Below are 27,741 nucleotides of genomic sequence, written 5' to 3' on the forward strand. Positions count from 1 at the left end.
TGCAAGTTTTACCCCAGAGTGTGCAGAGACATTCAGATGATCATGTATTTTCTATCCATGTTATATTTGCCATTTGGACTTTTTTTTAGCATCAAAGTAGAACAGCACATCTTCGAGCCATTTCTTCTCTTGAAATTCTGAGACTGTTGTCACTGCATTATATACAGAAAATATAATCTCTTTCAATGTTGATGACACTGTGATTCTGTCATCCCTTGGGAGAAAAATGTGAGGAGCTCGTGCAAAAGAATAATCCCATTTAGTCCCAAATTTCCACTTCTCAGCCAGCACAGCTGAAGATTTTCCCAGGACAGTACAGCATTACCACACGATTAGGAAGCAAAAGTGAATATCAATCAAAGGGCTCGTTGGCTTTGCAAAGCTATCTTAGACGTTTTCTAAGGAGAGAGATTTGACCCTTTCTCAGCAGATAACCTGAGTGAATACTGAACCTGTGGAGAGGTTGGGTACCCATCATGTTATCAACAAATAAAGGACAAACAGCCAGCAGGGCCTTCGACCACCACTGCCGATTTGGGCAGCCGTAAAAGGAGGCAGGATTGCAATCAGAACACGGATGGGAGAGAGCCAAGGCACAGGCCACACACACGACTGCATAACCCAAGCCTCAGGGGCCACAGCGGACGACTGACAGCCAAGCGTGATGTTCTCTTTTTTGGCCCCTACCTCAGAACAGTGGGAAACAGTAGCTTAGGTCAGGGAATCTCTTCCAGGTGGGTGGCCATTTTAATGAGGTTAAGATTCACGTTTTGACATGCTAGAAAGAAAGGGGAAAAATGTATCTTTATGGGTGGCATGGCTAGACTTCTAGCTTCCAATTTTATTGCATCCATCCTTATTGGATGGATGAAGAATTCTTTATGGATTGAATCCTCAATCCTATAACTCTGAGATATTGCAAAATTCATCATTTTGCTAGTGAATGCCATTGAGACTATCCATATGACACTAGTAAAGCTGTATTTTTTTCCTCTATGCTTCCACAAATTCAATCAAAGTTTGTCAACTTTTTTTTTTTTTTTTTTTTGGTAAGGCCTTATTAGTTCAGTTCAGTCGCTCAGTCATGTCTGACTTTTTGCAACCCCATGGACTACAGCATGCCAGGCTTCCCTGTTCATAACCAGCTCCTGGAGCTTGCTCAAATGCATGTCCATTGGTGATGCCGGTGATGCCATCCAACCATCTCATCCTCTGTTGTACCATTCTCCCATCAGGAAGCTTCCACAAGCCTCTTATCCTTATCCCCCAGAGGGCAGACAGAATGAAAACCACAATCACAGAAAACTAACCAAACTGATCACATGAATCACAGCGTTCTCTAATTCAATGACTATGAGCCATTCCATGTAGGGCCATCCAAAACAGACGTGTCATGGTGGAGAGTACTAACAAAACATGATCCACTGGAGAAGGGAATGACAAACCACTTCAGTATTCTTGCCTTGAGAACTCCATGAACAGTATGAAAAGGCCTTATTAAAGACACAGCAATTAGTAAAGAAACTCCAATGATCTAATATTTACCTAATACATGCTTTAAAATTATAAACTCCTGTGTGCAATGGGTGGGTAAGAAAGCTTATTCTATACTTTACTTTTTGTTTTGTTACTCTTACAAATTGAAATCTGTAGACATACACTGCCTTCTACCTATTCAATTTAGCCAAGTTTATACAACAAAAGTGGTCAATAGCATCTTCCAATTTAAGTAACCCTATCTTAGGATCTTTTCAGTGATGATGTAGAAGTTCAAGTTTGAAGAGATGGCTGATTCAGGATTTACTTGAGCTCTAGAAGTTCCATGTCATCAAAAATACATTTCTAGCTTTCTACTTCCATCTATATTGGCTTGATTCACAGGCATTTGAGGATTTATGGCAACTCTGGACTTATTTTTACAGTTAACAGACATATTTTAAGAGAATAAGGTCATCTCTTTCTTTCTCATGATTTCCACATGATTCTCCACATAGAAATACATCCTGACAACTCTAGGCAAGTATTTCAGACATATAAAATTACCGTATTATTGTATTTGAATTTTTGCCAAATAATTAGAACATTGTAGATGATAATATAAACATAATCACCATTTAATTTGATAAATCACTTGGAATTGCTTGACGCAAGCTTGATTTTATTTCCAGTAAACTATTGATTACTACTTATTTGTAAATGTGACTTTTCCATTTCGTTAATCCACATATGTCTCTTTAAAAAGCACTCCGTTTGAAAATGATGATATCTAAATAAATACAATTTATAATAGTTTTCTTTTATCTTTGAATATTTCCTCTCTTTCTGTAAATAAAAGCAAGCTCCCAAAGTATATGTTTAAGAAAATATAGGGACTCCAAATGTACATCCAAAATTTACAGGACATTAGAATCATTTTCATGAAGTTCAGTTTTCTCTTCAAAATAGCAGTATAGCAATGCCAGTTAATAGACAATACTTCATGATAAAATATGAGTAAAACTAGTTTCATTTTACTAAAATTGCACTGTTTTCTTTAATTGTATATGCACTAGTATCTTATTCTAATTTCCTAAATGTTTTAGTATAAAATTAGATGTTGTTAAGGAAGCAAAATAAGCCATTAAATTACTCCACAGAACACAAACACAAAACAAAGGAAAACAAGAAAATCAAGGTAGACACAGTAATGTAATAATTTCCACTAAGGGGAATGCAAATCTTCAAGCTCTTTTTTCCTCAGGTTGTAGTTTTAGTTGCTAAATCATGTCAGACTTGTTTGCAACCCCATGGACTGTAGCCTACCAGGCTCCTCTGTCCATAGGATATTTCCTTCTCCAGGGGATCTTCCCGATGCCAGGATATTCCCGACTCAGGGATGAAAACTGCGTCTTCTGCATCGGCAGGCAGATTCTTTGTCACTGAGCCTTCAGAGGAGTCCTTTCTTCCTCAGGATCTTCCCTCTCTTTTGAATCCACACACAGATTGCCTGAAGCAGAATTTTGTCTCATGCATGTAATGATCTGCTCCCCAAGGCAGGAATAAGGATATACGCATGTATATACATTTTGGAATTCCCCAAATTATATGCACTTGGATGGCCAAACTTCAATTTTATGAGAATTATCTTTTAATGTCAATGTTTTTCTCATCTGTCTTTTTTTTTTTTTCCATTTTATGAGAATCACTTTAACTTTTCCATGCCCCAAATTTGAGTGTCCTCAGAACAAAAGGTACCATTTGGTTGTCTTTATATTGAATAGTTGTCTCTAATGTTAATACTCTCCTAATTCATGCCACAGTTGGGATCATTTGCTTTATTTTAATAATCTCTTACATCTTTATTCTTTTATTTATTTATTGCCATATTATGTGGCTTGTGGGATCTTAGTTCCCTGACCAGGGATTGGACCATTGCTCCCTGCTTTGGAAGATTGGAGTCTTAACCACTAGACCGCCAGGTAAATCACTTTATTCTTCTTTTAAAATTGAAGGTTCAGGTATAAGAATATTGATGATCAAACTTATGTATATATATGCATTGTATGCTATTACTTTAAAGAATTATTTTATTTAAACAGGAAAATTTGTCTTATGAGAAAATTTTCCTTATTTTTAGGAATTATTTTGTAAGGCTGGTTGGCAAACATTTTCTGTAAAAGGTGAGATACTAAGTATTTAAGGCCTGGTCTTTATCACAATTAACAAAATCTGCCATTGAAGCTCAAAAGCAACCATAAGTATTAGGCAAATGAATGAGTGAGAATGTATATAGGTAGATTGAAATCTGAATTTCATAAATTTTTATAAAGTGTTGGGCTTATTTTAATTTTTCAAACATTTTAGTGTTTAAAATGTTTAAAAAATTAGCTTGCAGGTCATATAAAAAGAGGTAAAACAGATTTATCATACAAGTGGTAATCTGTGATCTCTTCTCTCAGACAAGGAAAATAATATATTTAATTTAAAACAGTTTCAAATGATAAGTTACATAGCATACAAAATTCAGATATAACAGGATAGTGTAATATTAAAAGGTAAGCTTTCCCATCTTCTCTGATGATTGTTTTTGTTTAAAATTTTTTTTTATTCATGAAAATGTACACATACAATCTTAAAAATCATAGTGTAGAATATAATTAAAAGTAGCAAAGAAAATACCCATATCTCATCACTTGAACTCCTTTACTAAGTAGCCAGTTAAAGTATTCATTTTTTAATACTTTAGATAGTCAATTAAGTATCTCAAAATGATTAAACTGCTATTTGTTAATGAATCAACTTGTCCATGTTCCAGATCCAACCTGTCAATAAATCTCTCCTTATTTCTTCCTTTAAATTACCTTTGAAATATTTTTAAAATTTCTCTTGTTTATTCTATTAATACATATTTATATTAATATATATTAATGCATTGATTCTATTAAATATAAACAGTCTTTCTGCATTACCACCATTTTATTACAGTTACCAATGGTCTATTTAGTAAAATCAAAGGAAAGTTGTAAAGATTTTATTTTGTTTTTATTTTTACCAAATTACTATGTTAGAGACTATTGATCTTTTCTGCTAAGATTTATAATATTGAAGAATCAATTTGGAAGACATCATAGTTAATAAACAATATTTTGTTTTATTCCCCCACTGCATTTCATCTTCTAAGCTTCCATGTAACATCAATCTTTTTTAGTGGCTGCAGACAGGTCTGGGCTTTTGTTGTGCCACATGTATGATGTTGATACAAATTTATGGCTGAACTTGTCTAGTGTATCACTCAGTGAATCAATGGCAACTGGCAATCAACCTAGCTCCTCCTGCTTTAATCTGGATGTTTTGCTTTGATTGAAGAGCAGTTGAAACCCTGGATTTTTTCTAATCTGCTCTCAGTTGTTAGGGTCACATTTTCTGAACCCTATTTCTTCTGGCTTTATTTCCTAACTTTCTAGAATGCACCCTCTAGTAGTTTCCTTAGGAAGAACACATGAGAGATAATTTTTCTGAATCATCTAATGTATTTGCTTTGTCTTTATACTAGATAAGTATAGCTATATATAATTTCTAGGCAGAAAATCACTTTCCTAGCATGTATTCTTTGTATTCTGTCTTCCAGTGTTGGTCTTTTTTCCATGAGACACATGATCTTCAGTCCTTGGAAAGTTTTATTGACAGCTATTTTAGTACATCACTCTTTTCTTTCTTATGTACTGTTCTATCTTAGAAGATAGATCATTCTGACATTGGAATTCTAATCATTTTCTGATTTTTTTTTTTCTGTTTTTTGGGAGTTTACTGACTTTCAATTCTTCTATTGAGAGTTTTATTTCCCTTTCCTTTTCTTTTTTTGACCTCACCACCCAGCTTGTGCCATCTTAGTTCCCCGACCACAGATTGAACCCAGCCACAGCAGTAAGAGTGCTGAGTCCTAACCACTGGACTTGCCAGGGAATTCCCAAAAAGTTTCATTTACTTTGACTATTACTTTTTTTCCCTAAGAACATCTTTTCATTTCTCTTTTTACAAAAACCCACATTTGTTCTTAAATTGATGCCAAACTTTCTTTTGTCATCCTGCTTGTCATTTATTTGTTTTCTGTTTTGTTTTCCTGTTCTTTCAAATAGCATTTTGTCATCATTTTATGTTTGTGCAGTTTCTTTACTCCATATTTTAGAAAGTTTTATGTTTGTATATTTTCATAACTTCTGATCCTTATCTTTTTAAATTAAAAATAGGAAAGTTCTACATGATGACAGGTATTTTGGGCTGTATTTTGAGCTAGTCAATTGTTTAGGTTCATTTCATAGAGGCTGCTGTAGCACCAAATCTTTTAACATAGTGTTTCCCAGATTGAAAGAGATAAAAGTCTTTTCATTAGGTCTCTTTGCATTTCCCCATAAGAATCACCTGATGTCTTGTTTACAAAAGAGCTGCCTTACTGTAATGAATATGCTGAAGAATAAGTTTTAGAATCTAGTCATTCTATGTGCTTTTCCTTTCTTTTAAACTGATACATAATTTTCACATAGTAAAGTTCATGATCATAACCCTAGGCTCATTTGACTTTATATATTTTATGTACATAATTAGTCACTAGTTAGATGAGCATAGAGAACACTTTAAATACCTAAGAAGGTTCCCTCACCTTAACTGTCCAAACAATATGTTGCTCAAATTAACCACTTCTCTGACCTCTATAGGTCAGTTCTTTCTGTATTTGAATGTAATATAAATACAGTCAGATAGTGTATAGTCTTTTCTGCCTAGTTTCTTTCAATATTATTTCCATGAAATTCATCTGTGCTATTATGTTATCATTAGTTCATTATCTTTTGCTGATGTGTAGTATGACATCATGTAAATGCACCAAAATAATTTTTTTCATTTTACCCATCTCTCTGATGATATACATTTAGGATGTTTCCATGTTGGGACTTCTATAAATGAATCTGTTGTAAGCGTTATTTATGTTATGTTTATTGAACAGCTGTACATACAGTTTCAGTATCTTGGAGTATGTATCTAGGATTGATATTATGGATCAGGACATAAATAAGCATTTTATTTGATTCTGATAAAGTGTTTTCTAGAGCGATTTATATCTCTAAAGTAATACATGAGGGTTTCAGTAGCCTCATTTACTTGCCAGTTCTGAGGCAATTTAATTTGAGCTTGAAACAAATCCTTTTGTCTAATGTTAGGTTTTGGTTTTATATTTCTGGTCTGCTTCAGTCTCCACTTATTCCTCGGTATGGCTTTATACAAGTGAAGACTTACTTGGAGGGTAAGAACCTTATACCTAGAGGTCACCCCTATCTTCTAAAGCTTGATTTCAGAGTTTTTGACTAAAATTCTGAAGTGTTTCTCAAGACTTGTTACTGAGAGGAATTTTAAAAGATATAAGAGAATGGAGAAATGCATGTTGGATTAGATGATTCAATATTGCAAAGATGTCAATTTTTCTTCAATTCACCTAAAAGTCCAATATAGTCCCTAATATCATCCCAGCATCCTTTTTGCTCTTGTTGAAATTTCCAAGCTGATTATAAAATCTATATGAGAAAGAAAAGCTTTAAAATATCCAAATCTATTTTGAAAAAGCAAAAAGTTTCTAAGACTTTCACCACTTTCCTCAAAAATGTAATAGAAACATACACAGACCAAGAAAATGTGGAATAAAAATTAGAAATTGAATCAATGAAAGACCAGAATGGAGACCCAGAAATGTATTCATATATCCAACTGATATTTCTCAAAAGTGTCAAAACAAACCATAGTTAAAACCATAACATATTTAACAAATACTTTAGTAAATTATTTCCATCAACTGGGATTAGGCAACTCTTTTTGTAGACAAATCACAGAAAGCAATAACTGTAAAGAAAAAAAAAAACTTCATAAAGAAAAGTCTTAGACAATTTTTACTAATCAAAAGACATAGAAAAATAAACAGGCAAATTACAGATTTAAGAAAATACAGAGAATATGTATTTTATAAAGGACTGGTATTCAAGATACATATAGAACTCATATAAGTGTATTTACAAAAGGCCATGCAATCCAGTAGAAAAATAGGCTAGTGGCTTGCACAGACAGATGACCTAAGAAAATATATGAATGGCAAAAACAAATGAAACACTGCTCGATATTATTAGTTATAGTGTGTGTGTATGAAGTCGCTTCAGTCTTGTCTGACTTTATGACCCTAAGGACTATAGCCCACAAGGCTCCTCTATGCTTGGATTCTCCAGGCAAGAATACTGGAGTAGGTTGCCATTTCCTCCTCCAGGGAATCTGCCCAACATCTCTTATTCCTTATGGATTATCAGGTGGGTTCCTTACAACTAGCACCACCTAGGAAGACCTATTAGTTATTAGGAAAATGCAAATTGAGATAATAATAATGTACTATTTAGTATTATCAAGACTGATTAAAATTAAAAAAAATTGATAGTTGTAAATACTCCTGAGGAAGCATAACAATGAAAGTTTATAAATTCTGTTTAAATTTGTACAGCCACCGTGGAAAGTAGTTTATGTGATGGGTCATAATACAACATATATAACAACAATAAGATCAAGCATTTTACTATGAGATATTTATCAATATATATAATATATATACACCCATTCACAGAAAAAACACATAAGAATGATTTTAATGGTTTTATTTAATATAGCCTCAAACTGAAAACAAATCAAGTGTCTATCAGTAGAAAAATATATTTACAAATTAAATCATATTAATACTCAATAATATAAAGAAATTCATTACTGGCATATGTAAACAACCACAATGAGAATGAACCTTGAAAACATTACACCAAGTGATAAAAGCTTTAAGTTTGCAACATGGTAAAAAACTGGCCATGAGATCTGGGGTCAGTAGGGGAAATAGAAGAGGCAAAGAAAAGAAGAACAAGCATTTTTGATTCTGGGTGAACAAAAATGAAGAACATTCTTGCTGAAAAATAGTAGGTGAATTTTCTGTACTTATAAAAGTAAATAAAAACCTCAAATATTAAAAAAAAAAGTTTTCAATTACAGACTTGACTGCCAAAAATATCACTAAGTTAAAGAAATTAAGAATGTTAATTCTGAAAATATGATATAGTAGATTATTAATATGTCTAACAAGTTTCAGAACAAATTTTATAGGCATGCAATAAAGTGTAAAAAAGCATAGTAATAATTACAAAATGCATGAGAACATAAATAAATTCCAATGATAGACTCAGTTCAGTTCAATACCTCACTGTGTCCAACTCTTGGCAACCTCATGGATGGTAGCATGCAAAGCTTCCCTGTCCATCATCAACTTTTGGAGCTTTCTCAAAATCATGTCCATTCAGTTGGTGATGCCATCCAACCATCTCATCCTCTCTTGTCCCCTTCTCCTCCTGCCTTATATCTTTCCCAGCATCAAGGTCTTTTCCAATGAGTCAGTTCTTCACATAAGTTGGCCAAAGTATTGAAGTTTCAGCTTCAGCATCAGTCCTTCCAATGAATATTCAGGACTGATTACTTCTAGGATAGACAGGTTGGATCTCCTTGTAGTCCAAGGGACTCTCAAGAGTCTTCTCCAGCACCAAAATTCCATTCATCAATTCTTTGGTGCTTAGTTTTCCTTATAGTCTAACTCTCACATCCATACTCTCACATCCATACATGACTACTGGAAAAACCACAGCTTTGACTACATGGACTTTGTTGGCAAAGTAATGTCTCTGCTTTTTAATATGCTGTCTAGGTTGGTTAGAGCTTTCCAAGGAGCAAGCATCTTTTAATTTCATGACTGTAGTCACCATCTGCAGTGATTTTGGAGCCCAAGTACATAAAGTCTGTCACTGTGTCCATTGTTTCTCCATCTATTTGCCATGAGGTGATGGGACCAGTGCCATGATCTTACATTTCTGAATGCTGACTTTAGAGCCAACTTTTTCACTCTCCTATTTCTCTTTGATCAAAAGGCTTTTTAGTTCTTCTTCACTTTCTGACATAAGAGTGGTTTCATCTGAATATTTGAGCTTATTGCTACTTCTCCCAAAAATCTTGATTTCAGCTTATCTTCATCCAGCCTGGTGCTTCACATGATATACTCTGCATATAAGTTAAATAAGCAGGTAACAATATACAACCTTGACCTACTCCTTTCTGTATTTGGAACCAGTCTATTGTTCCATGTCCAGTTCTGTTACTACTTGACCTGCATACAGATTTCCTCGGAGGCAGTTAAAGTGGTCTGGTATTTCCATGCCAAGGTTTGAAGCTGTAAAGAGCAATATTGCATAGGAACCTGGAATGTTAGGTCCATGAATCAAGGCAAATTGGAAGTGGTCAAACAGGAGATGACAAGAGTGAACATCGACATTCTAGGAATCAGCAAACTAAGATGGACTGAAATGAATGAATGTAACTCAGATGACCATTATATCTACTACTGTGGGCAGTAATCCCTTAGAAGAAATGGAGTAACCATCATAGTCAACAAGAGTCCGAAATGCAGTACTTGGATGCAATCTCAAAAACGACAGAATGATTTGTGTTAAATTCCCAGGCAAACCATTCAATATCACAGTAATCCAAGTCTATGCCTCAACCAATAACTGAAGAAGCTGAAGCTGAATGGTTCTATGAAGACTTACAAGACCTTCTAGAACTCACACCCCTGAAAAGAAGTCCTTTTCATTATAGGGGGCTGGAATGCAAAAGTAGGAAGTCAAGAAACACCTGAAATAACAGGCAAATTGGGCCTTGGAGTACATAATGAAGTAGGGCAAAGGCTAATAGAGCTCTTCCAAGAGAACACACTAGTCATATAAAACACCCTCTTCCAACAACACAAGAGAAGACTCTACACATGCACATCACCAGATGATTGACACTGAAATCAGATTGATTATATTCATTGCAGCCAAAGATGGAGAAGCTCTATACAGTCAGCAGAAACAAGACAGGGAGGTGACTTTGGCTCAGATCATGAATTTCCTTATTGCCAAATTCAGACTGAATGAAGGAAGTGGAGAAAACCACTAGACCATTGAGTGTGACCTAAATCAAATCCCTTAGGACTATACAGTGGAAGTGAGACATATTTTAAGGGACTAGATCTGATAAACAGAGTGCTTGAGGAACTACAGACAGAGGTTCGTGGCATTGTACAGGAGACAGGAATCAAGACCATCCCCAAGAAAAAGAAAAGCAAAAAAGCAAAATGGCTGTCTGAGGAGACCTTATAAATAGCTGTGAAAAGAAGGGAAGTGAAAAGCAAAGGAGAAAAGGTAAGATATACCCATTTGAATACAGAGTTCCCAAGAATAGCAAGAAAGCCATCCTCAGAGATCAATGCATAGAAATAGCAGAAAACAAATAGAATGGGAAAGACTAGAGATCTCTTCAAGAAAATTAGAGATACCAAGGGAACATTTCATGCAAAAATGGGCTCAATAAAGGACAGAAATGGTATGGACCTGACAGAAAGAGAAAATATTAAGAAGAGCTGGCAAGAATATGCAGAAGAACTGTACTAAAAAGATCATCATGACCCAGATAATCATGATGGTGTGATCACTCACCTAGAGCCAGACTTCCTGGAATGTGAAGTCAAGTGGGCCTTAGGAAGCATCACTACGAACAAAGCTAGTGGAAGTGATGGAATTCCAATTGAGCTACTTCAGATCCTGAAAGATGATGCTGTGAAAGTGCTGCACTCAATATGCCAGCAAATTTGGAAAACTCAGCTGTGGCCACAGGACTGGAAAAGGTCAGTTTTCATTCCAATCCCTAAGAAAGGCAATTCCAAAGAATGCTCAAACTACTGCACAATTACACTCATCTCACATGCTAGTAAAGTAAACCTCAAAATTCTCCAAGCCAGGCTTCAGCAATACATGTACCACAAACTTCCAAATGTTCAAGCTGGTTTTAGAAAAGGCAGAGGAACCAGAGATCAAATTGCTGGCATCCGCTGGATCATTGCAAAAGCAAGAGAATTCCAGGAAAACATCTATTTCTGCTTTATTGACTATACCAAAGCCTTTGACTGTGTGGATCACAATAAAGTGTGGAAAATTCTGAAAGAGATGGGAATACCAGACCACCTGACCTGCCTCTTCAGAAACCTGTATGCAGGTCAGGAAGAAACAGTTAGAACTGGACATGGAAAAACAGGCTGGTTCTAAATTGGGAAAGGAGTACATCAAGGCTGTATATTATCACCCTGCTTATTTAACTTATATGCTGAGTACATCAGGAGAAACGCTGGGCTGGAGGAAGCACAAGCTGGAATCAAGATTGCTGGGAAAAATATCAATAATCTCAGATATGCAGATGACACCACCCTTATGGCAGAAAGTGAAGAAGAACTAAAGAGCCTCTTGATGAAAGTGAAAGAGAAGAGTGAAAAAGTTGACTGAAAGCTCAACATTCGGAAAACTAAAATCATGGCATCCGGTCCCTTCACTTCATGGCAAATAGATGGGGAAACAGTGGAAACAGTGGCTGATTTTATTTTCTGGGCTCCAAAATCACTGTGATGGTGATTGCTGTCATGAAATTAAAGACACTTACTGCTTGGAAGGAAACTTATGAATAACCTAGACAGCATATTAAAAAGCAGAGATACTCCTTTGTCAACAAAAGTCCATCTAGTCAAGGCTATGGTTTTTCCAGTGGTCATGTATGGATGTGAGAGTTGGACTATAAAGAAAGCAGAGCATTGAAGAATTGATGCTTTTGAACTGTGGTGTTGGAGAAGACTCTTGAGAGTCCCTTGGACTGCAAGGAGATCCAACCAGTCCATCCTAAAGGAGCTCAGTCCTGGGTGTTCATTGGAAGGACTGATGTTGAATCTGAAACTCCAATACTTTGGCCACCTGATGTGAAGAGTTGACTCATTGGAAAAGACCCTGATGCTGGGAGGGATTGGGGGCAGGAGGAGAAGGGGACGACAGAGGATGAGATGGCTGGATGTCATCACTGACTCAATGGACATGGGTTTGGGTGGACTCCAGGAGATGGTGATGGACAGGGACGCCTGGTGTGCTGTGGTTCACAGTGTCGCAAAGAGTCAGAGAGGACTGAGCGATTGAACTGAACTGAACTGAAAGATTTTTCCAGTTTGTTGTTTTCCACACAGTCAACGGCTTTGGTGTACTCAACAAAGTACAGGTCAATGTTTTTCTGGAACTCTCTTGCTTTTCAATGATTCAGTGGATGTTGGCAATTTGATCTCTGGTTCTTCTGCCTTTTCTCAATCCAGCTTGAACATCTGGAAGTTCACTGTTCACATACTGTTGAAGCCTGGCTTGGAGAATTTTTAGCATTACTTTGCTAGCATGTGAAATGTGTGCAATTGTATGGCTCTTGGTGAGTGATCACACCATCATGGCTATCTGGGTCATGAAGATGTTTTTTGTATAGTTCTTCTGTGTATTCTTGCTACCCCTTCCTAATATCTTCTGCTTCTAGTAGGTCCATACCATGTCTGTCCTTTATTGTGCCCATCTTTGGATGAAATCTTCCCTTGGTATCACTAATTATCTTAAAGAGATCTCTAGTCTTTCCCATTCTGCTGTTTTACTCTATTTCTTTGCACTGATCACTGAGGAAGGCTTTCTTATCTCTCCTTGCTATTCTTTGGAACTCTGCATTCAAATGGGGATATCTTTCCTTTTCTCCTTTGCCTTTTGCTTCTCTTCTCAGTTACTTGTAAGGCCTCCTCAGACAACCATTTGCCTTTTTGCATTTCTTTTTCTTGGGATCACTGCCTCCTGTATCATGTCAAGAACCTCCATCCACAGTTCTTCAGGCACTCTGTCTATCAGATCTAATCCCTTGAATCTATTTGTCACTTCCACGTTATAACTGTAAGGGATTTGATTTAGGTCATACCTGGATGGTGGAGTGGTTTTACCTACACTCTTCAATTTAAGTCCGAAGAGACTGAGAACCCCCAGGGAATTTGACTTTGGAGGCCAGTGTTATTTGATTACAGAAGTTATACAGGACTGAGGAACAGACCCTTGGAGGGTACAAACAAAACCTTGTGTGGGCAAGGACCCAGGAGGAAAGAGCAGTGATGCCACAAGAGACTGACCGAGACTTGTCTGTGAGTATCCAGGAATCTCTGGCGGAGCTGTGTGTTGGTGGCGGCCAGCTACAGGGTCAGGGGCACTGGGTACAGCGGTGTGTGCATGGGGCCTTTTGAAGGACAAGTTGCCATTATCTTTGTTAACTTCACCATAGTTTGGCCTCAGGTCAAACAACAGGAAGGTAACACTGCCCCACCCATTAACAGAAAATTGGATTAAGTATTTACTGAGCATGTCCCTACCCATCAGAACAAGACCCAGTTTCCCCCACAGTCTGTCTTTCCCATCAGGAGTTTCCATAAGCCTCTTATTCTTATCCCTCAGATGGCAAACAGAATGAAAATGTCAATCACTGAAAACTAATCAAACTGGTCACATGGACCACAGGAAACTATAAGCCATGCCATGTAGGGCCACCCAAGATGGACTAGGTCATGGTGGAGAGTTCTGAAAAAAACTTGGTCCACTGGGGAAGACAATGGCAAACCACTTCAGTATTCTTGCCTTGAGAACCCCATGAACAGTATGAAAAGGAAAATGGTAAGATACTGAAAGATGAACTCCCCAGGTCAGTAGGTGCCCAATATGCTACTGGAGAAGAATGAAGAAATAACACCAGAAAGAATGAAGACATGGAGCCAAAGCAAAAACAACATCCAGTTGTGGATGTGACTGGTGATGGAAGTAAAGTCTGATGCTGTAAAGAGCAAAACTGCATGGGAACCTGGAATATTAGGTCCATGAATCAAGGCAAATTGGAAGTGGCCAAACAGGAGATAACAAGAGTGAACATTGACATTTTAGGAATCAGTGAACTAAAATGGGTGGGAATGGGCGAATTTAACTCAGATGAGAATTATATCTACTACTGTGGGCAGGAATCCCTTAAAAGAAATGGAGTAGCCCTCATAGTCAACAAAAGAGTCCAGAATGCAGTACTTGGATGCAATCTCAAAAACGACAGAATGATCCGTGTTCGTTTGCAAGCAAACCATTCTATATCACAGTAATCCAAATCTAGGCCTGGACCAGTAATGCTGAAGAAGCTGAATGGTTCGATGATGACCTAAAAACCTTCTAGAACTAACACCCCAAAAAGATGTCCTTTTTATTATAGGGGTCTGGAATGCAAAAGTAGGAAGTCAAGAGATACCTGGAGTAACAGGCAAATTTGGCCTTGTAGTACAAAATGAAACAGGGCAAAGGCTAACAGAGTTTTGCCAAGAGAACACACTCATCATAGCAAACACCCTCTTCCAACAGCAGAAGAGAAGACTTTACACATGGAGATCACCAGATGGTCAATACCGAAATCAAGATGGAGAAGCTCTGTAGAGTTAGCAAAACAAGACAGGGAGCTGCCTGTTACTCAGATCATGAGCTCCTTATTGACAAATTCAGACTTAAATCGTAGAAAGTAGGGAAAACCACTAGACCATTCAGGTATGACCTAAATCAATGATAGATTAGCATTTTCAAAATATGCTTAATTATAAATTATAGATCTAGTTCAATATGTTAATGACATCTCCACTTTCTGTTATCAGGCTCAAAAAATGATTTTGAAATTTTCTTTCTGCCTGCTCCATATCCAATTTGTAGCTATGGAATTTGAATTTGCTAAATAATCTAAGAAAATTCTAGAATTCCTCTGTTTTTCAGTGTTCTCATAGTCAAATGTTGAAGATCATATTTGTGTTGAGATTGTATTCATTACTGAATATGAGAATGTTTTTGGCTATTAAATGATAGCAAGTATTGTTAATCTCAGAGAAAACAAAAATAATGTTCTCTCACTTTAAAGAAAATATTATGTAGGAGGTAATCTTTCAATTCATAGCCTTATCATTTAATTCTTAAAATCACATTCCCCTCCAGAAAGACAGAATATCTCAAGATGTGTAAATAGAGAATATTTTCCCAAAAGTTTTGGTATATCATTGCAACATTTAGACTTGTTGTATTGGGAAAGGGTACACTTTTGGAATTCTATGACTGATATTTTGAGAGGCATAGATTTTAATTTGAAAAAAAATAGTATCAATTACTGTAAAAAGTTTGAAGGCAGTTAGAGGAAAACTTATGAAATGGTTTACTAACCCATGCTGCACAATAAGGTCAACATTTATTCAACTCTCAGTTTATATTAAACACTGTGCTAAATGTTGATTTAGCTACATTATCCCTATAAAATTCTATTATTATCTCCACTTTAGAGATAATTGGGTTTTAGAGATTAAGTATATTACTCAAGGTCACATAGATGATAATAATTAGGAATTGGATAAAACTCAGATATTGCTGATGACAAATCCAAGATAGCAAAAATTTCTCTTGTAGCTGAGAAGTGTGGTGTCAGGACACCAATATCAGAATTATCTGAGGTGTCCATTAAAAATGCCTATTCTTAGGACCCACAGAAAATGTGCTAAATTTGACTATTCTAGGGTGAGAGCTGATATTTTAAATGTAATCTTTAGAATGTTCAAGTTTGAGAACCAAATTAATATACTATTTTCACTAGGCTAGTAACATATATATATATATACACACACACACATACATATACACATACACACATATATAAAGTCCAATATGGGAAATCTACCATATACAGTTTTACAAAAAATATATACATAAATCTAACTGTTATGCAAACCTAAGAGGCTTCTTCTTGGATAATATATCAGTTTAAACATCTAAGCAAGTAGAAAATGTATGATTCAGATTAAAATGTATTTGGTTGAATATTTAACCAGTATTTCTTCAGAAAGGAAAAAGGTATAAGATAATGGTAGTGTATCAAAAGTAACAATTTGACATATATAGATAAGTGAAATACAGCAATAAAAAGTGAATCTAAAGGGGATTAAAAAGTAACTTTACAGTGTAAAATCTGACAAACACTACTTTAGCAGGTCATGAAGATCAACTTCAACAGTGATGTCATGTTTTTATGTACCCTTTATATGATTTGATGAAAATGGAAATTTACCTTTGTGATCTTCCCATGGCAAATCTGTAATACCAAGCTAGTCATAAGAAAAACATTTAAAAAAAAATCAACAAAGAGACTATCTACTGAATACCTGACCAGTACTCCTCAAAATTATGAGTCATTCAAAAAGGAAAAAGAAGAAAAAGTCTGAGAAATAGTCAGTAGGAACTTGATCTATAATATATAAATTTATTTTATTTTCTTGGATAGGATGCCAGAGTACAAAATATGTATAAATTAAAAATTAAGGAAATACAAATAAAATATAAACTTGAGTTAATAATACTATCTGCATATTGCTTCATTGATTGTAACAGATATACCATATTGGTACAAGATGTTAATAATAGAAGATCTGGGAACTCTGTACTACTTTCATAAATTTTCCAGAAATCCAAAACTGTCTTTGAAAATCTCAATCTTATAAGTTGAATACAGTGAGAAAATAAAATGTAAAATCTCAAATCTAATGTTATTAGTAGTATCATATAATGAGATTAACTGAAACTAATGAAACAAAACACTACAATGATTTTTTTAAAAGATTGAATTTAAAAAATAATATTGATTTAAAACAAAAATAATCTCATCTAAATAAGTAATAAAAAGGTATATTATAGCTGGTAAATACAAAATACAGAGTTCAAAACTTAATATAAACACAAACATTACACTTTAGGTTGAAGCTGAAAATGCAGACCGAAAATTTTTGGTGCTTATGTGGGTTATGTAAAAGTAGAGGTGGTCAAAAAGATATACTCAGAGTAAAATGCCAAAAAGAGATTTGGGAACAGGCCCTTTAATTTTTACTGGTATATTTTTCTCTGGGAGAATTTAGCTTTCTTACGATAAGATTTTTAAATAAGTGAACATTACCAGCTAAGTTTGTACCTCAACCTCAAGCAGTCACTGGCAGAAAAGACTGTTGTAGAATCTCAGAGGAAGAAAGCATGTTACAGACCTCTTATGTCCATGCACTTGTAGAATCTTCGCAGCTTTCTCACAAGTGAGCACATCCTCAGTGAAGAAGCAAGGATGGGTATTGCAAGCTTCCCTGTAAAAATAGATGAAAATGTACATAAAATGTTTACAACCTTGCTTTTATTCACTCACTTTGTCATCTTCTCACACAAGGAAATGAATTTAAATGAAAAAATGCTCAGTTGTTCCCCTACTGACTGTTGTTAAGTCTTTTTCTCTCTGTGTGCGTTTCTCTGTCTCTGTCTTTCTTGTATATATATATATACAATGGTCTAAGAGAGATCAGAAAATGTCATATATATATATATATATATATATATATGACAAATGTATGACAAATGACAAATGCATATATATGTACATATATATACACATATATGTAATATCAAAGAAGAGACATCAAATATATATATGTATATATATAATATATATTACTACACATATGTATGTAATAATCTAAGAAGTGTATTGAACATCAAGAATATTATACGTCTCTGCCTGCATAGGACATCTGAGTCACTCCTGGTCAGAAGAAAACTCACTCTCGCATAATCTTCCATTATCCCCTTCTGGTCAGAGTTAATACTCAGATTTCAAAATTTTTCAGTCAGTTTAAGGTTGCCCTATGACCAAATATACACTTACAAGGTGTAGCTAAACAAGGCTTATGACTTCCATAGTAAGTATTAGTCATAGGAAAATTAATGATAAAGGATAATTCAACAACATAAGAAACAAAGTGATACAGCAAAAGATTCTACCTGTTCTGAGTATTCAAGCTTTATTTTACATTATGTTTTATTTTCCCTTTATCCCTTTATAGAATGTATGAATATTTCTTCCTGGAATTATCTATAGTGGAGAATTTAAACTGAGATTACTTATTTCAGTGGTGTGTAGCTGATAATCTGTACTGACTCAGCCCTCTGATATTCCTCTAATCAGCTGTAATAAATTGCTAAAATTTTATTTGGAGACATCTTAATGACAAATGTCCAGTGCCTGTATCTGAATGAAATAATGGAATAATAACTCTTGGAGATTGAGATTATTTAGCATTTTTTTTTTTTTTTTTTTTGCTTTTCTGGTAAAAGTAGTAAATCTCATTGAATATATGTGGTATTTCCTAAATCTTATTGCCAGTTATTGTCACACTTCTATGGAAGCTAGCCTTCAGCTATATTTACTCACTAAACATCAATTTTATTGTAGCCAATACATAACCTGATAAATATCTGGTATATTTATAAAAAATATCAGTTTCAGATCTAAAGTCAGCTAACAGAAGAACATTCTTTAAAAATAAGGAAAAGGAGAAACTGTAATACATTCTTCCTGTAAATGGTCTAACAGAGATCAGAAAATAAGACAGATGTGAAACTTGGAATTACAAAACTTCTGTAAGAAAGCATAGGGGAAAGCTTATAAACAAGTGTAAATACATCAAACTACAAAATTTCTGTATAGCAAACAGTCAACAAGATAAAAAAGCAATCTACATAATGGAAGGAAATATTTGTAAAAATATATCTGATAAGTAGTTAACATCCAAATATGTAAGGAAATTATACACCTCAATAAGTTCACTTCAGTAGCTCAGTCATGTTACACTCTTTGTGATCCCATGAACTGCAGCACACCAGGCTTCCTTGTCTATCACCAACTCCTGGAGCTTATTCAAACTCACGTCCATTGAGTCAGTGATGCCATCCAATCATCTCATCCTCTGTCATCCCCTTCTTCTCCTATATTCAATCTTGCCCAGCATCAGGGTCTTTTCCAATGAGTCCATTCTTTGCATCAGGTGGCCAAAGTATTTGAGTTTCAGCTTCAGCATCAGTCCTTCCAATGAATATTCAGGACTGATTTCCTTTAGGACTGACTGATTGGATCTCCTTCAGTCCAATACTCTTAAGAATCTTCTCCCCAACACCACAGTTCAAAAGCATCAATTCTTTGGCACTCAGCTTTCTTTATGGTCCAACTCTCACATCCATACATGACTACTGGAAAAACCGTAGCTTTGACTAGATGGACATTTGTCAGCAAAGTGATGTCTCTGCTTTTTAATATGCTGTCTAGGTTGGTCATAGCTTTTCTTTGAAGGAGAAAAGGAAAAATAAACCTCAATAGCAAAAATAATAAAACAAACAAACAAACAAAACCATCACAAATAATCCAATTAAAAAAATAGGCAAAAGACCTAAATGGACTTTTTTCTAAAGAAGACATGGAATTGTCCAACCGGTATATGAAAAGTGCTCACCATCACTAATTAGAAAAATGCAAATCAAAGCCACAATAAGACATTGTCTCACACCTGTAATAGTGGCTATTAGGAAGAAGACAAGATGTATCAAGAGCTGACTAGCACGTGGAGAAAGGGGAAACTCTACATTGTTGGTGAGAATGTGAGCCGATACAGCTATTATGGAGAATAATATAGAGTTTCCTCACAAACTAGAACTATAACTACCATATGATCCAGCACTGTCTCTTCTGATCCATATTCATTGAAATGAAATCAGTACCTTGAAAAGATATCAGCTCCATTGTTAATCACAGCACTTCTTAAAAATGCCAAGATATAGAAACAGTCTAAGTGTTCATCAATAGATGAATGGCTAACGAAACTGTGGTTTAGATATACAATGGAATGCTCTTTATTCAGCCTTAAAAATGAAAGAGATCCTGCCATTCACAACAATGTGCATGAATTTGGAGGACAGTACACTAAATGCAATAAACCAGACATAGAAAGCAAAAAAAAAAAAGAAAGAAAAGAAAGAAAGAAAGAAAAAGAAAAACGTGCATGATCCCACTCACATGTGAAATGCAAAAATGCCAAATACATAGAAGCAGAGAGTATAAGTGTAGTCACTAGGGATAAGACACTGGAGAAATGGGGTATGGTTGGTCAAAGGATGCAAAGTTGCAATTGTATATAGCTGTGATACTATATACAATTCTATGATACAGTAACTCGGTCACATCTTAGCGACTGAATGATAACAATTACAACAATAAATGCAAATTGACTTACAACAATGTAATTAAACACCCATGACTGCAAATGTTATAGTATGAAAAAATCACCATTTGCTATAAGTGAACTCATATTTTAATTATATTCATTTAAAATAAATGAATAGGTTATAATAACATCACAAAATAACTTTCACAAAATAATCTATAGGTAAAATGCAAAAACTCTGCTTTTATGTCCTACCAAAACATAAAATATCCAAAACCATTCAGAAGAATAAAAATACTTTTAAGAAACTAATTCTAATTATGCAAAATATTTTAAAGATTATAACTAGCAATATATTTGCTTAGAAAGACATTCTTCACAACTCAGGAGCTCAGAAAAGCCTATGAATCATTGTGACATTGAATTAAAATGTACCATTAATGTAGAGTTTAGCTGTGAGATTAGAATGTTCAGGATAACTGTGATTTTCTTCCAGTGAAATTATTGGGTACCATAAAGCATGATGGCACAAATATTGTTCATCAGTGTTACTATAAAATGAATTTTACTGTGGAACAATCAGTACTACTCTTTATAATATCTAGACAATGTTATAAGTTCTATCACTGTAAACCAATCTTACAGTGACATAAACAGTATAAACAATTTTGTCAGGCTTTGGTATCAATACCTCAAATAAATACACAAATATATTGTCTGAATACATCTCTTACAAACTGATATGCAGTGACCAGTACTTTGTTTTTTAAATTATAAGTCAGAATAGGCTATTGTAACTCCCAGCAAAACAATACAATGTCAGTGTGTATCTGTTTTAACTTTTTTGTATCACTGCATTTAACAAACATCTCAATGTACTTAATGTGAAATGAGGGCAAATGGCAATCACAGCATTCTTTCCCAGAAATAGGGAAAGAACATGTGTCTTCTCTAAAGTCAATATTTATTTGATTGGAAAGAGCCATAATAATTACTTATTGATTTTAAAATTCTTCAGAGTAATCCTTTAAAAAAATCTGTGTCAAAAGAGAGTCCAAGCCTTCAAGAAGGTATCCAAAGCTCACACAATTTCTAAAATCCTTTCCACAGAGAAACAAAATTAAATTCCAAAAGAATGATTGAGTACCTACAACACCAGGTCATTTATTTGGGGGAAAAAAGCAACTGATTTACAATGTAAAATATTGATGTATAAAGTTATTCATCTTTTCCATAATTTGTATTCTGCAGCTGTATTTCAATTATATCCATAAAATGGAAAGGCAAGCCTTTAAATATAACTTAGCTTGCATTATTGACAAACTTGAAGACAAAATAACGTAAAATACCAATAGAAAATTATGGAAAGTTTCACTTAATACTTGTTATTTTCATTGAAAGTCAATCTAATCACCATATCAGCCTGGAATGCAATGCTGTTAAAGAGCAAAAGATAGCAGTAAAAAAAAATGAAATCTATCAAAAAGCAAATAAATATTAGAATAGCTATAACTGGAGTATTATCTTTAAAAATTGTGACTCACTATATTGCAAACCTATAACTTATATAATATTGTACATCAAATACACTTCAATAAAAAAGAAAACATAAGCTAATAATTGAAAAATTAAGATGTGTTACATAAGAGCTTTAATGTGATATTTTGAAGATTATCATTCATTCTCACCTTTAAAATACATTTTATGTCAAACCAAGTACACTTTACAAAAATGTATCACATAATATTGACAAGTGAACCAAAATTATCAGTCAGAGAATACAAGAGACATACTGAGTGGTCATTTAGATTAGACTTTTAATAAAATGAGCAAAATTTCAACCATTCTTTATAATTTCAGGCTACCATATCATACAACTACACAGTGTGAGAGGCAACTGTTTTGGCATACTATCTGAAGATAGAAAAGAAAAAATATTGTTTCTAGGTGCAATTACTGTGGAAGAAGAAAAATCAAATATAATTCTATTGTCATGGAGGTTACAGATTATTAATTTGAGATCTTTATTCTTTTTTTCCATACATGTTTATAGCAGTGTCCATTGAGTATTATTTTAACTGTATCCCATAAGTTTTGGAATGTTGTGTTTTCATTTTAATTCATCTCACAGTATTTTTGAATTTCTTTTGTGATTTCTTCTAGGACCTAATCGTTGTTTAGTTCATTGTGGATTAACTGCCATATTGTTTTAAATTTGACAAATATTCTACTGCTATTAATTTCTAATAGGATTCCACTGAGATACAGTAACGTAGTTCGTATAGTTTCAATCCCTTCAAAATTGCTAACAGATGTTTTATGACTTAAAATAAGGTCTACCTTGGAAAGTACTTCACGTGCCCTTGAAAAGAATGTGTTTTCTGCCATTGTTGTAGGGAGGTAGTGTTCAGCAAATGCCCATTAGGTCCACTTCAGTTTTAGTATTGTATACCACTATGCTGAGTACACTATAGTCGCTTCTCTTTTCTAATCTATTTTATTATTTATTATTTTACATTTTCTCAGAGTTGTTTGAAAAATTGGATACACAAGTTTTTCTTCTGTAATTAGTTTATTTTTCCTTTGAGAGGGTCACTCAACTCTTCTGGCACACACATACTCTGTCATGTTATTGCAGAAAGAATTGAGCTTATCACATGATCGATGTGAATGAGTTTCCTTTCCTTAATTCCTAACATTTTGGATTATAATAAATATTTTTAATCTGAAAACAATATAATAATATCATTGCTGTTAAATTAAATGCTTTGCTTTTTTCATTTATTTTTATTTGTTGGAGGCTAATTACTTTACAATATTGTAGTGGTTTTTGTCATACATTGACATGAATCAGTCATGGATTTACATGTATTCCCATCCCAATCCCCCCTCCCACCTCCCTCTCCACCCGATTCCTCTGGGTCTTCCCAGTGCACCAGGACCGGGCACTTGTCTCATGCATCCAACCTGGGCTGGTGATCTGTTTCACCCTAGATAATATACAGGTTTTGATGCTGTTCTCTCAAAACATCCCACCCTCGCCTTCTCCGACAGAGTCCAAAAGTCTGTTCTGTACATCTGTGTCTCTTTTTCTGTTTTGCATTTAGGGTTATCGTTACCATCTTTCTAAATTCCATATATATGCGTTAGTATGCTGTATTGGTCTTTATCTTTCTGGCTTACTTCACTCTGTATGATGGGCTCCAGTTTCATCCACCTCATTAGAACTTATTCAAATGAATTCTTTTTAATGGCTGAGTAATATTCCATGGTGTATATGTACCACAGCTTCCTTATCCATTCGTCTGCTGATGGGCATCTAGGTTGCTTCCATGTCCTGGCTATTATCAACAGTGCTGCGATGAACATTGGGGTGCACGTGTCTCTTTCAGATCTGGTTTCCTCAGTGTGTATGCCCAGAAGTGGGATTGCTGGGTCATATGGCAGTTCTATTTCCAGTTTTTTAAGGAATCTCCACACTGTTCTCCATAGTGGCTGTACTAGTTTGCATTCCCACCAACAGTGTAAGAGGGTTCCCTTTTCCCCACACCCTCTCCAGCAAACTAAATGCTTTTAAGTCATACAAAACAGTAAACCTCACAAGATGTCTTCTACCCAGCACTCAAAGCCTACTTTCTTGACATACAATTTCTTCCTTTCACCATGACAATACTTCTAGTCTGATTTATCATTTCTTTGTACCTGTAAATTCCCAACTTTTCCTTCTTTGCACGGAGATTCTGATAATGACATTCCCTCTGCACAATGTTTATTCTTAGCAGAAATCCCTGTCTTTCACTAAGTGTGCATTTCAATATCACCTTCTCTGGAGTTTCCCTGTAATTTCCCTGGGGCACACGGGAGCTCTTACTTCTAAACTTCTACAATCCTTTTATACTTATGAGACTTGCTACTGTTATTTTAGGTGGAAAAAGAGGAAATGTAAGGAATTAAAACTAAAATTAATTCTTTGAACTTCAAAAAATGAGGTTAACACTTGTCTTTCTCACTGGTAAAATGGCTGTATGAATTACTGGATCAGGGTGTCACATGTGCATAATGAATGTATACATGTAAGTGCAGTTTTTTAAGCAACCGATAATTAAAAATTAAAAGTAAAACTGTTAGCTTTCTTCAGTAAATTGGTGCACCTATACTCTATTGAATCTTTATATGCTGTTCCTTTAAGAAATCTTGTGAAGATTTCATTCCTGTTTCTTCAGTTATTTCTCACTGGCTCTCAATACTTTGTATCTGACAGAAATTCAAATAATTGGCTTTCTCATGGGGCCCGTTTGTGAGATTTTTTAGGTCCTATGGGGCTTCCTCTGTGCACAGTTCTCTGAAATGGAAGTTTAACTGTTGCTTAACTTTGTCCAACCTTGCAGCTACATCCCTAGTGATATGACGTAGAGCAGCAAGACATTTCCAGTTCACTTTCCCCTTGTGTCCACTCGGTTCATGGATAACTCACTCATATTTGACAAATCAAAATATAGTCTGTTATACTGTTGTCCATATTTCCATTTTATCTATTTCCTCAGTCACACATAGGGAGAAGATAACCAAATTTGTTACCTAACCAGAATCCAGATGGAAAAATAAATTCAGATCCACATCCAATACACAGTCTTATATTCTAAAAATGAAATTGTTTGATGCTTTTGGGGCATCTCATCTCAGTAGAATAAAGGAGAGAGGGAGTAACATCCCATCAAAACCACTACAATTTAATTGGACAATTTCTTTATGTGTGTGTATATATTCCCTGGTGGCTTGGTGGTAAAGAACCTGTCTAGCAATGCAGAAGATGTAGGTTTGATCCCTGGGTCAGGAAGATACCCTGGAGGAGGAAATGGCAACCCACTCCAGTATCTTACCTGGAAAATTCCATGGACAGAGGAGCCTGGAGGGCTATAGTCCATGGGGTCACAAAGAGTTGGACACAACTAAGAGACTAATGACTAAACAAGAACAACAACAACAATAAAATATATATATATATATATTTAAGTGGTTAGTGATGGTGGCAGGGATGGCCATGACTATTTAGTCTTTTAGAAAACTTTAGAGGAAATTCACTTATTAAATTTTGGAAACTCTTCTTAAATTATTGGATAAAAAATAAATTATCTTTCTAAATTCCATATATATGCTTTAGTATACTGTATTGGTCTTTATCTTTCTGGCTTACTTCACTCTGCATAATCCAAATCTAGTAATTCTAAGTAAGTACTACATCAGTATTCTCATAGATAAGAACTATAAACTCTAGATAAAGTATAAAATACAATGACTTAAAGGTATCAGAGAGTAAAAGCAAGTAGACAGAAAAGTGTGTGGAAATTTGGAAGAAAGGAAGAACAGAGGGTGTGTTTCCCATTTTTATTATTTTAGTCTGAGTGCAGGTTGTGATACAAGCAGACAAAACTTCTGGTAGAAAACTCAGTTTTTATGGGCCAAAAGAGTAAGAAGTCAGGGCAAAGATATCTGCTAAAAAATGAGAATAAAATCTCTAAAAGATAATTATCAGGTAGGGAAACCCACTATGATGCAAATAAATTCTATACAAATCATTAGATTATATTGGCCAATACATATGTGGGAAAGACATAAAACAACCTAAATAAAACTAAATAAATTAACTGAACTCTGAACTACCATCTAAGAGAAAGATTGTCCATTTTGCCCTTCAATAGTACTTGACAGTATATAAGGAAATATAGAGTTTCCACCACATAGCATCACAATATTCAGTATAAAATCCAAACTTACCAGACATAATGACAGCCAGAAAAATGTGATTCATGGTTCAGAGGAAAAAAAAAAAAAAAAAGTCCATCGAGATAGACCCTGAGATGACTGCTCATTGGAATTAGCATACAGGAATAGTAAAGCAGTAATTAGATGCGTATGTGTCTGCTCAGTCACTTAGTCCTGTTCGACTCTATGTGACTTTTTCGACTGGAGCCACTAGGCTCCTCTGTCCATGAGATTTCTCAGGTAAGAAGACTGGAGTGGGTGGCCAGCTCCTTCTCCAGGAGATCTTCCCAACGTAGGGATCGAACCAGTGTCTCTTGTGTCTCCTGCACTGCAGGCAGATTCTTTACCCTTTGAGCCATTGGAGAAGCCACAAAGCAGTCATTATAACTATAATGACTATAAAATCAAATATGCTGACAATGAAGAAAAAGAGAAAATCTTAGCAGAAAAGTAGAAATGATCACAAAATCAAATGCAATTTTTATAATTGAAATATAGTAATATGTAAAAAATTGAGTAATCAAATCACTTGACCCTCAGATTTAAACAGAAACAAGGCTTCCCTGGTGGTTCAGATAGCAAAGAATCCATCCCCCTGCAATGAGGGAAACCTGATTTTGATCCCTGGGTTGGGAAGATCCCCTGGGGGAAAGCATGGCAACACACTCCATTTTTCTTGACGGGAAAATCCCAATGGGACAGAGGAACCTGGAGTGCTATAGTCCATTGACTCACAAAGAGTTGGACATGACTCAGTGACTAAGCACAGAGCAGCAGCTACTACAAATTAAAACATAAAGTTACTATGTTAACACAATACAATAATGCTTCTAAAATATAAATATGCATCAGTGTAGCGCTATAGAAAGCAATAAAAAAAACTCTAAATGTAACTAATTACTATGTTGGGAAAGACTAGAGATCTCTTCAAGAAAAGTAGAGACACCAAGGTATGACTTCATGCAAAGATGGGTTCAAAAAAGAACAGAAATGGTATGGACCTAACAGAAGCAGAAGACATTAAGAAAAGGTGGCAGGAATACACAGGAGAACCGTACAGAAAAGATCTTCATGACCCAGATAATCACAATGGTGTGATTACTCACCTAGAGTCAGACATCCTGGAATGTGAAGTCAACTAGGACTTAGAAGCATCACTATGAACAAAGCCAGTGGATGTGATGGAATTCCAGTTGAGCCATTTCAAACCCTAAAAGATGATGTTGTGAAAGTGCTGCACTCAATATGCCAACAAATATGAAAAACTCAGCTGTGGCCACAGGACTGGAAAAGTTCACTTTTCATTCTAATCCCTAAGAAAGGCAATGCCAAAGAATGTTCAAACTACTGCACAATTGCACTCATCTCACACACTAGTAAAGTAATGCTTAAAATTCTCCAAGCCAGGCTTTAGCAAACATGAACCATGAACTTCCAGATGT

The sequence above is a fragment of the Dama dama genome, chromosome 6, assembly GCF_033118175.1.
Source record: "Dama dama isolate Ldn47 chromosome 6, ASM3311817v1, whole genome shotgun sequence".
NCBI lineage: Eukaryota > Metazoa > Chordata > Mammalia > Artiodactyla > Cervidae > Dama > Dama dama.